The sequence below is a fragment of the Mustela nigripes genome, chromosome 2, assembly GCF_022355385.1.
Source record: "Mustela nigripes isolate SB6536 chromosome 2, MUSNIG.SB6536, whole genome shotgun sequence".
Classification (NCBI taxonomy): domain Eukaryota; kingdom Metazoa; phylum Chordata; class Mammalia; order Carnivora; family Mustelidae; genus Mustela; species Mustela nigripes.
Genome location: NC_081558.1, coordinates 176,548,745 through 176,559,167, shown reverse-complemented (window position 1 = coordinate 176,559,167; position 10,423 = coordinate 176,548,745). Strand labels below are relative to the sequence as shown.

Genomic DNA, 10,423 nt, shown 5'->3' with positions numbered 1-10,423 from the left:
TTGAGGAGAACACAGGCAGTAACCTCTTCGATATCAGCCACAGCAACTTTTTTCAAGATATGTCTTCAAAGGCAAAGGAAGCAAAAGCAAAACCACCTTTTGCAAAGAAGGTGGCTAGAGCAAGTGTGGCCAGTGTGGATGAAGTAGAGGTGGAGACCCCAGGAGAGACCAGGCTGCAAAATCTCTAGGGGGCTCACAGACACCAAAAACTCTGGCAAGGAGTTTTGTGTTTATAGCTAAATGCACTGGAAATTCAATGAAATACTTCACATCTTTAGTTGGGAGTGGAGGCAGGGGAGGGTGAAGATACAACACACTCAGGTATGCCCTTTGGAAAGATCACCCTACATGCATCATGGAGAATGGATTTTACAGAGACCGTGGTACCTTTGTAGTCAGTAGTTCTAGTGGAAGATGATGGTGTTTCCTTCTTTCTCCAGATGGTTGTTAACTTCTTGTGGGCAAAGGCTCCATTTACCATTTCTTATATTTTATAGTGCTAGACTCAAATTATAAAGGAAGTTATTATTTGCATATAAAATGAAAAAAATGGCAAACTCATCTGTTATTTAGATGATAGAATAATTAGATTGATTACTTATTATCATTTAATTTAGCCCTATGAACAATTGAAGCTGATTGGATAATTAGTGACCCATAGCATACTCTGTTTTGAATGCTCATCACAACAGAAAGGGGTAGAACTTCATGTTCTGGGGTTTGTCTCTTCATCTGGGTCACTTGACATGCAAATTAAAGTAGGAGGCAGTTGCTAGTTGTTCATTTTTAAAGTTCTGAGCTTTGCTTTATCAGACCTACATGTTTTCATGACTTTGACTTTTTTTTAAAATATCTTTTTTTTTTTTTTTTAAGGAAAAGAAAAACATAAGCAATCTAATAAGCAGATTGTGCCTCCTACTTGGGATTTTTTAAAATAATTTTATCAGCTCATATTGTGTTTTGAATTAAAAATGAAGCAGTTAATTTAACTTATTTGTCTTCGGAATATTCTTGCATGCTAAGTTCTCCAAACTGTCTTTCTACAAACAAATTTGTCTAGGAGTTAACATAGAAGAAATAATAATCTACTAAATAGTAAATTGATTATCCTTTGGGAATCCTCATAACATCCTTCAAAAGATTAGATAAGATTTTGGATGGTATCTACATGGTGCTGTCTTCACCATTCTAAGTAGGTACTCCAAAATTATCTTTGGCCCAGATTTTTTTTTAAAACGTGATATCAGAAATATGAAGAAATAATGGTTTTTGAAAAAAATGCTTTTTTAGTTCAATAGATACTTATATCTTATGTTTCTCTTTCAATTGACTTCAAAATTGTATAAGTGATGCTGAAGCACTCTAAAAGAGCATGCAGTGAGGTGTTTTTTTTTTTTTTTTCCTCTCCTCTCCACCCCCTAACCCTACTGGGTTTCTAATTCTAACAAGTATAAGAAATAGATCAATTAAGCTAACACACACACAAAATCATTTAGGAAAGTTGAAGGAAAAAAAAAAAGAAATATCAACAAACTTGGACATATTCATGCAAATAATGTACCTCTGACAAAATCATAGGTAGAATACAATCCATTAAAAGAACTTGTAAGATAGTCCTTAGGATATTTTCTTTAATAACTTTGAAAAGCAAGCAAAGATAGGATGCCTGGGTGAGTCAGTTGGGTAAGCATCAGGCTCTTGATTTCGGTTCAGGTCATGATCTCAGGGTCCTGAGATACAGCTCTGCACTGGACATGGAGTCCGCTTGGGCTTTTCTTTCTCTGCCTCTCCCTCTACCTCTCTGCTGTCTCCCCCACCCCCACCAAGGCAACTCAACTAGTTCTCACTTATACATTATTTTCTGAGTTTAGTGAGGACTTGTCACAGCCATTTGCTAAAAAACAAACAAAAACAAACCCTGAAAATAAATAGGTTCCCATATGCGGTTTTTAAGTGCTCTGCCTGTCTGGTTTTCTTTGAGTCTCTCTCTTTAAGTTTCTCCCTCAGCTGCCATTAGCCCATATCTCTCAGTCTGTTTCCCCCACCCCCATCTCCCTTTTTTGTTTTATTTTCTCCTTCTTTCTCAATCTATCTCTTCTCTCTCTCTCTGTAGCAAGCTATATTAAAATATCAAAGTTCAGTGAATGCTTCCCAGTACCATATGTGACTCTCATTACCCACATAGTCCTAAAAAAAAAAAATCTGATATAACTACCACTCTTAATTAGCAACCACAACAAAAAAGGAAAAAAAACACGAAATCCAGTTTTTCTTTGAGAAGCTCTTCAAATTATTTTCAAAGTCCCTCTCTTTCCTTTTCCATCAAATGTGTTTTGAAAATTAGGGTTCAAAGGACTGGGGACTTCTTAGATCTTATTTATGTTTAAAAAAAAATGAAGTGAAATATAGTTTCATTTCTCCTTGTGGGATGTAGTAAAGAAGTTAAAAATGAATTATCAGTGGGTTAAAGGTTATAATGAAATAATTTAAAGTTTTAGGAGTTCTGTCTGATTTAGCTTCTTATTTTGCTAATGTTTTTGCTAGTATATATAGAGTGCAGGTTAAACTGGTACTGATTGGGAAAAACTGTACTCTAAGATGGCTAACCAAACCAGCAAGGGAATTCCAGTCCCTGTCTCAAAGCCCTTCTGGGTTCTTTCCTACCCCATTTCCCACAAGCACCCAAAGTACCAAGTATGCCGAAGTAGAAGGGTATAAATCCCCCTTCCTGCTTGTGCTCGGGGCTCAGACCTTGGAGAACAACCTCGTCCTGGCCCACTGGTGTTAAATAAACCTCCAATCCTCCAAAGTCTCTGAGTACCACTAGGTTCTTCTGCCAGGATCCAGTCCAGGTTCTGCAACATTTGGTTTCCTGACCAGTAAACCCAACCCAACCATTGTCACCACTGCTTTGGGGCAAAGGCAGGGCAGTGGCGGAATGAGGGACTGTAAGGGAGAAGGTGCGCCCTGCCTGATTTTCAGCAGTCTCCCTCCTGGTCACCTCAGGCCAGCCAGCCCCACTGTTCCCACCCAGACTCAAAAGAGAATTGGCAGGTGAGACCTGGTCCCGACGTCAGATTCTAATAAGACCTGGGGCCCCAGGAGCCAGTCAGGCCCACCCTTGAGGGTGGAAGGGGATACTGATCACCTCCCAGAGACCTCTTAGAGATCTCACAGGTAGGGCCTCCTACCCGGGGTGGGGGGTGGGGTGGGGTCCTTCAGGTCAGGAATCCCCTGTAAGGGGGAACAGGAAGGAATTTCCAGAAGGAATTCCACAGGTCAGGGCCTCCTGGAGGGGAAGCATATAATAACTTCGGTGTGAATGTGAGTGCATGTGCAGTTCAACCTGGCTTGTCAGGCGGACTGATTCTGTGGCTCCATGGGTGGCCACCCCAGAAACCTGTGGAGTCCCAGTGGACCTAACCTGCTTCTGTGGTGACCTCATAGGGTCTAAGGCAAGACCCTCTGGGGTGCCAGTCTGGGATTCATACAGACTCGGTAAGGCTAAGAGGCACCCACCTGTCCTCTGGAATGGTGGGCGGGGGGGATCTGACTGGTCTCTCCTTTATTTGTCCTCATGCCAGTGACACAGGGAGGGAACACACAGGGTGGCCAAGGGAGCCTCCCTGCTCATCATGGTGAAAGCTCTTAAAAACCTACGGTCTTAGACTATATACTCAAAATTTTAAGAAGTGATTATCAGGACACTATGGGATCAAAACATCTGGAAAATTTGGTACATTATGTGAATTGGAATGGGCTACCGTTGGGGTCAACTGGCTCTCTGAGGGGCCCTAAGGCCTACCCACTGTCCAGGTTATTTACAAAATAATGGCTGGGACTCCCAGACACCCTGACCAATTCCCATATATTGATTCTTGGCTTCAGGTAGCCCAAACTCTGCCCCCATGGGTCCGATTCTGTGTTGATAGGAAGGACCAAAGTAGGACATTTGTAACCCAAGTAAAGAGCCCAAGGTATATAAGGAAGCAAAGCCTATCAGGGAGGCCCTGGCCGGGGGGTATCAGGAGCAGCAATGTGAATGAGCTCTGGACAAGGATGAACTCTTCAGAAAGTGTGTGGATCACAGTCCTCCTCTGACCTGGGACCTAAAGCTGAGCTGCAGGAAGACAGTGCTCCTGCTTCTTGTAAGTGGCATGTGTGAGAAGATACCGGATTTAGCAACTCTGACAGCCCACAGGAAACGTGATCCAGACAAACAGAATGTAAAATAACAGGGGCTCTCATAAGAGAAAGCTGGGGGATGGGGGGAAAGTGAGGGGTGGGGGGACACCTGGCTGGCTCAGTTGGTTAAGTGTCTGCCTTCCACTCAGGTCACGATCCCAGGTGTCCTTCAGAATGGGGACTTTAAGGAATATTCCCAAGCATCTGCCAAACCTCCTTTGTTTTGGGGAAATTCCCTGTCTTCTCTGGCCCAATATGGATTGCCTGTTCCTGCCCTTGTTGGCAGGAAAACATGGCATCTGCTCCTCTGGAGCTGATGATCTCCTGAACCAGGAACCCTTTCTTTGCCCTTTGGCAGCACTTTGTCTCTTCTGCCTCCCCATCCCCCTTTTTCAAACTGTTTCTGCACTGCCTTGGGTGCGGCCTGCATTACGGGTTTCTAGACCATCCTCAGTACCTCAAGCACCACTGTCAAGGAGCAAGAGAGCACCCACAGGATCTAACACCACCCACTCTGGATTTCCCTATGTGTTTAGGTGAAAATTGACCATGGGGAAGATCCTGGTTGAACATATTTTAGCATTTAAACTAAGTTTGTTGGTTCAGACAGATGTGTCTCTTAAGTTATCAGTGGCAAACGTGAGACTTTTATTCTATCAAGGTTTACTGAAGGTCAAATAAGCTTGTTATCTCTGTTGAAATTTGTTATCAAAGTGGTGACTAAACTGATGGTTAATTGTCTCAAAGTTTTCATGGGTAATTGCTAATATAGCTTTCAAAGTCTTTGGTAAACTAAAACTTTAAAGTTTTGGTAAATGACAAATGGAATTAAATTCGTTGAACATCTAGGTCTTTCAAATAGGATAAAATGCTAAGTCATTAATTACTGGACATAGGTTTGTGCTTTTGACTTACTGCAAAGAAACTAAGAATATTTAAATCTGTTGGTAAACATGTCTTGTGCTTAACTGATTCATAAATTTGCCATCTAAAGAATTCTGTTGTAACAGCTCACAAATGGTTAATACTTAGCCATCACTAGATATTAAGGTGTTTCTAAGGACAAAATTCTGCTAACTGTAACTATGACTGATGGAAATAAGGGAAACGACTCTACGTGGAAAAGTAGGAGATATGTAAGAAAGATATAAGGAATGGGAAAGTCTTTTGTTGAAGGAAAAGAAAGTAATTTTGTCCTAAATGAGATGATTGTTTGGAAGGAAATGGCTTGGAACAAAACCTAAATGCAAAGGAAAGTTATAGAAGGTTTGTGCAGGGAAATCTTCAGAAAAAGACTTTTAAGTGTTGTCATGACAGACTAAGATTGAAATGAATTTTTAACAAGACACTGGTATAGAAAGCTGGTTTTCTGTCTGTTCAAAAGGACAAAGTTTTCTTAGGTTAATTAATCTGCTGTTAAGAAGAAAATGTAAACAGTTGTTTTCTTTTTGCTGGTCCAGGAAAACCATTTTTCACATTTTCCCCATATCAGGTGTTTAACATCCCTAATTGTATTTAGGCATGTGCTTTAAAGCTTTCTAAGATTTTAGCAAATGTTGACAAGATCTAAATTGTAAATGAAATCTCTTTAACTCATTAGGCTTTTCCTTGGTATGCTAAGTTACTCAGGAATTACTGCTAAACAAATGATAAACTTTGGGTTACATTTGAATAAATGCTATAAGGATTCTAAAGGTTCTACACGTTTTCTAAAATTTTAATGTTTTGATAAGGTCCCAAAATATAGGCTATAAAAAGATAGACCTATGTCTCTCTGTGGTATTCCCAACCAGATATAAGCAGTCACAGCTGATTGCCTAATTTTCCTCATTTTGATGTGTTACTTCCATCTCTGTTCTAGTACTCATTGACTTGTGGGCAGCCGCAAAGGGGAAGGAGCCAAAATAGCAACATGTCTTCACTCTTAGGACTTAAAGTTGGGACCTATATCTTTTGCTTGCATCCCACTAGCCAATACTTAGTCACAAGGCCTGCAGGAGTTCTGTTATGAGCCAGGGGGGAAGATGGACATTGGAGAACCACTAGCAGTTTCTGTCAGTTTGAACAATTTAACTGAAGATAGATTATTTTAGCAAAATTCTCTCCATCCTTGGAATGCATTTAATTTTAAAATGTGGTTTATTTCAGCTTTATTATCATTAGTATTATTTTTATTTATTTATTTTTTAACTATGGAACACTTCACGAATTTGCATGTCATCCTTACCCTGGGGCCATGCTAATCTTCTCTTATTGATCCAATTTTAGTATATGTGCTCTGAAGGGAGCACTATTTCAGCTTTATTATTGATCAGTTGGTAACAAATTTTTTTTTTTAAAGTTGGAGTTCAACCATGAGCCTTTTAGTGTACTACCAAATGAACATTTTTATAGAAAACAGAAGATGATTAAAATGTGTTCAGACATAGGGTGTGAACATTATGAAAAATGCTTTAATGAAAAAGTCCTTATAATGTTTTTCAAGACTTTACTAGATTGGTATCTGGAACCTCTGTCTCTCCATCTCTCATTTCTCTCTCTCTAATGACACTCCAGCCATGTTGTCATCTTTGATTTTCCTCCCAAGCACCAACCATTCTCTTACCTCTGAGCCTTTAACCTTAATATTCTTCTTCTAAAATTGTCTTTCCCAAAAAATTTCTGCAAGATTTACCCCATTCTCTCCTTTATCTATTTCTTTAAATGTCACCTACTCAGTAAAACCTACTATAACCTTACTCTTTAAAATTTCAAGTCCATTTCCAACATTTTCCATTCCCTTTCCTGCTTTATTTATTCCACTGTAGTTATCACCACCCAAGATTCTATATATTTGCTTATTTATTTTGTGTATTGACCATCTTCCATAACCAACCAGAATGGATGCTCTCTGAAGGAATTAATTTTTGTTTAGTTTATGCTTGTTTCCCATGGCTGTAATAGCCCCTGGAACATAATACAATCATCAATAAATATGCAATCACTAAATGAATGAGTGATTGAGTAAATTAATTACAAACCTAAAATGGCATTAACTCCAGTAGTCATTTTGGGAAAATGTGATTCATGCATTGACATTTTTTAATATTCTGTCTTTACTTAGGCAATCACATTATGTTTCACACCTTGAAAAGAACTCAATTTATTTTTTATTAGTTTTATGCACCCAAAATATCTAAGAAAAATAAAGTCTTCTGTAGGAAAGAATATTGCATAAAATTATGAATTCTTATCTTGTGTTGAAGGTGTACCCGGGGTTAAAAATATCCAAGCACTGATTTTAATCATCCTAGCTACATTAAAATCTCTTTAAAAGCAATAAAATTATGTTTTTGGAGTATCATTGTAATAGTAAAACTATTATTTATGGTTTTCTTACATAATGAAGGAAATTCTTGAGGCTAATAACAAAGCTCTAAATTTCATGACCTCTTATAGTCTTATTTTCAATGCAGTGAATATGGTTCAAATGAGAATTTCAAACATTAGCATCATTCTGTGTTTAAACATAAGGCATTGGAGTTAGTTATTGGGCAGAACTTATTTTTATATTAAATCATGCCATGCAATGTTCTTCAATATATGTTATCTGAGTGCCAATTAATGCCCAAGCTGTAGTTAAGCACCCAGATTAATGTTTCTACTCACCACATGAAGTGATTCTAAAAATCCCTGTGGAGGTAATTGCAAATTTGTTTTAGGTACAAATGTACTGATTCCGTTATATAGTCAGCAGAGTCAAATCTGAATGTAGCCCAAACAAGGTGTGGTTGAGCAAATTGTTCTGAGCGTAATTGTCCAGAATGCTTCAAAGTGATAATTAGGATGATAACAAATGAATCCCCAAGGGAGGCAATTGTCAGGTAGCATATAATAAAATTGGAACTTTTTCGCAGAACTTAAGGAAGAACTTAGCATATATTTAAAACCACCTCACAAAAATAAAAGTGAAATCGTAAGGTTTTTTTTTTTTTGGATGTCCATAAACTTATAAACTCCACTACACTTATGTAAATGGGAAGAATTTGGTATATACCATCAAATGATATTTTTTCAGAATAAAGATTTTTTTTGATCTTGATAAATAGAGATGCAAATATACTATTATAGAGTATTTCTCACACAGAAGAGATACTGCTGCTACAGCATACTTGTAAGGAATGTCCTCACCTCCCACCAGCACATACGATCTAGCATGTACCCTTCCAGAGACAGGTGCTAAAATTTCTGGTCTTACAGTGGCAATTCAAGCTAAAGATAATAATAAAATTAATTACCATAACAAAATTAATATTTACTGAATCCTTAGTCTGTGTCAGACATTTGTGTTAACTAATTTAAATACATAATGTAGTTTTCACACCAATGTTGGGAGATGAAATTGTTGTATTTATTTGACAGATGGGAAAATGAGTCAAAATTAGCCAATAATAGAGCATGGATTAAAATTCAAGTCTGTCTTGTTCTAGAGTTCCTAATCTTAAACACCATATAGTTATAGGCTGAGTTGACATCCTTTATTGTCATTAACATTCTGTACTGTGTTTCCAGAATTCTGTTACTCACATACCTCACATTCTCTTACAGGCCAGTAGGGGCCTTCTGTGCCCCGTACTTACTTAAACGGATGGCCCTGTCCATTGATACTTTCTCTTCATCATTCTGTACTTCCTGAACTTGTTAAAGAATCAAGTTACTAAAAGAGTGTCCTTTAAGATGGTCCTTTTATAGGGACACCTGGGTGGCTCAGTTGGTTAAGATGGTCCTTTTATAGCTTGTATCTCAGAATGATGAGATGATGAGATCCTATTGGCCTGCTATAATGCTTGAAATGCTTATGTAACTTCTTCTTTGGACATTGGCATATCTAAACACTTGGGAAAATCATGTAACTATTGCTCATTCAGTTTTCTTCTCTGTAAAATGGGTATAATATGACATACTTCCATTGCTGTGTTGGCCATTAAATGAGCAGATATATTCCAAGTTCCTGGCATGTGCTAGGGAAGCCTGGGTGGTTCAGATTACTGGGGGGAAAAGGTGGCAATTAATTAGGAAGTTTTTTTTTTTTTTTAATAGGCACTCAATGAAAAGAACTCTGTTAAAGTTGAGTGTTATTTATAAAGAACAACATTTACACTGGGTCAAGCCCTGTACTAGGTATTGATTCAGTGGTGAATAAAATAGATTTTTTTTTCCTGAATATTTGTGAACAAAGAAGTAGAAAAAGTCAAATTATGACAAAGAAGGACCAGACAAGGGAGTGATGAGGGATAGTGATGGGCTAAAGACCTAATTTGGAGTCCAGAGTTGGAGAAATCTCTTGAATAAGGTTATGCTCATGCTGAGACCCAGCCAATGAGAAGGAGGCAAAGCACAATGAGTGTTTAAGGCAATATGCTCAAACAGGGATAGGAAATTGAAGGGATTCCACATTGAAGGAAGTGAGAAGACAGTAGCAAAGTGCAGGCACTGGCTACCATGGATGGGAATGAGATATATACATAGAGAGAGGATGTGGCCTTGGAGGGGCAGCAGAGGTCACTGAATGGGTGCACAAAGGTGGGAAGAGTCCTGGAACTAATGCTGGAGTCAGAATGGGCAAAACCCCAATTCTTTTCATATGTTGTGCCTTATGGGGCCGTGCTGACCTGTGGCCCAAGGACCATCTGCAGGAGAGGAGCCTGCACTTGTCCAACACCTCAGCGTCACCTACCCACCCCTTTCTCCATCCCCCTTATTTCCCAGTGAGCCCTGGGCAAGCACTGCTATGGTTGTCTTGCAGACACCAAGAAAAGCTTTGTGAAGTGCACTCTGTTGGAACATTTTTGCCTGACAGGCTGTTGCTGTTGACGAGCTTATCAGTTCTCGGCCTTGCAGCCCTACGAGGTTGCCTTGCTCAGTTAGTTTTGCTGGAAAGTCTCTTAAAATGGATCAGTCAGGTCAGTGGAAGGTCATATTTGTAGTCTTTAGTGTTTAAAGGTAAAAGTAAAGAGGCTGATAGCTGGGGAAAGAGCATTTTAGGCTCTGTTTTGAACTGTGTGCTGACCTGGAGGAACTTGCATAATTAAGATAATTAGGAGAGCCAAATGAAAGGCCCACAGAGCTGATTCTGTCATCCTTCTGACCTCTGCTAGTGACAGAATTTAAAACATTTGGTACTACGTTTTGCCTGAGTAACAAAGTATCATGACCCAGATAAGTACTGTGACTTCTTGTTTATCTTGCGGCGGCCGGG

The 10,423-nt window shown here is 39.0% G+C and overlaps 1 non-coding gene across 1 annotated transcript; it reads right to left on the bottom strand.

The window, feature by feature from the left end:
* Positions 1 to 6,371: 6,371 nt before the first annotated feature.
* On the bottom strand, positions 6,372 to 6,476 carry LOC132012671 (U6 spliceosomal RNA). Its single transcript, XR_009402675.1, has one exon. It is a non-coding gene; the product is annotated as a U6 spliceosomal RNA (small nuclear RNA).
* Positions 6,477 to 10,423: the final 3,947 nt, after the last annotated feature.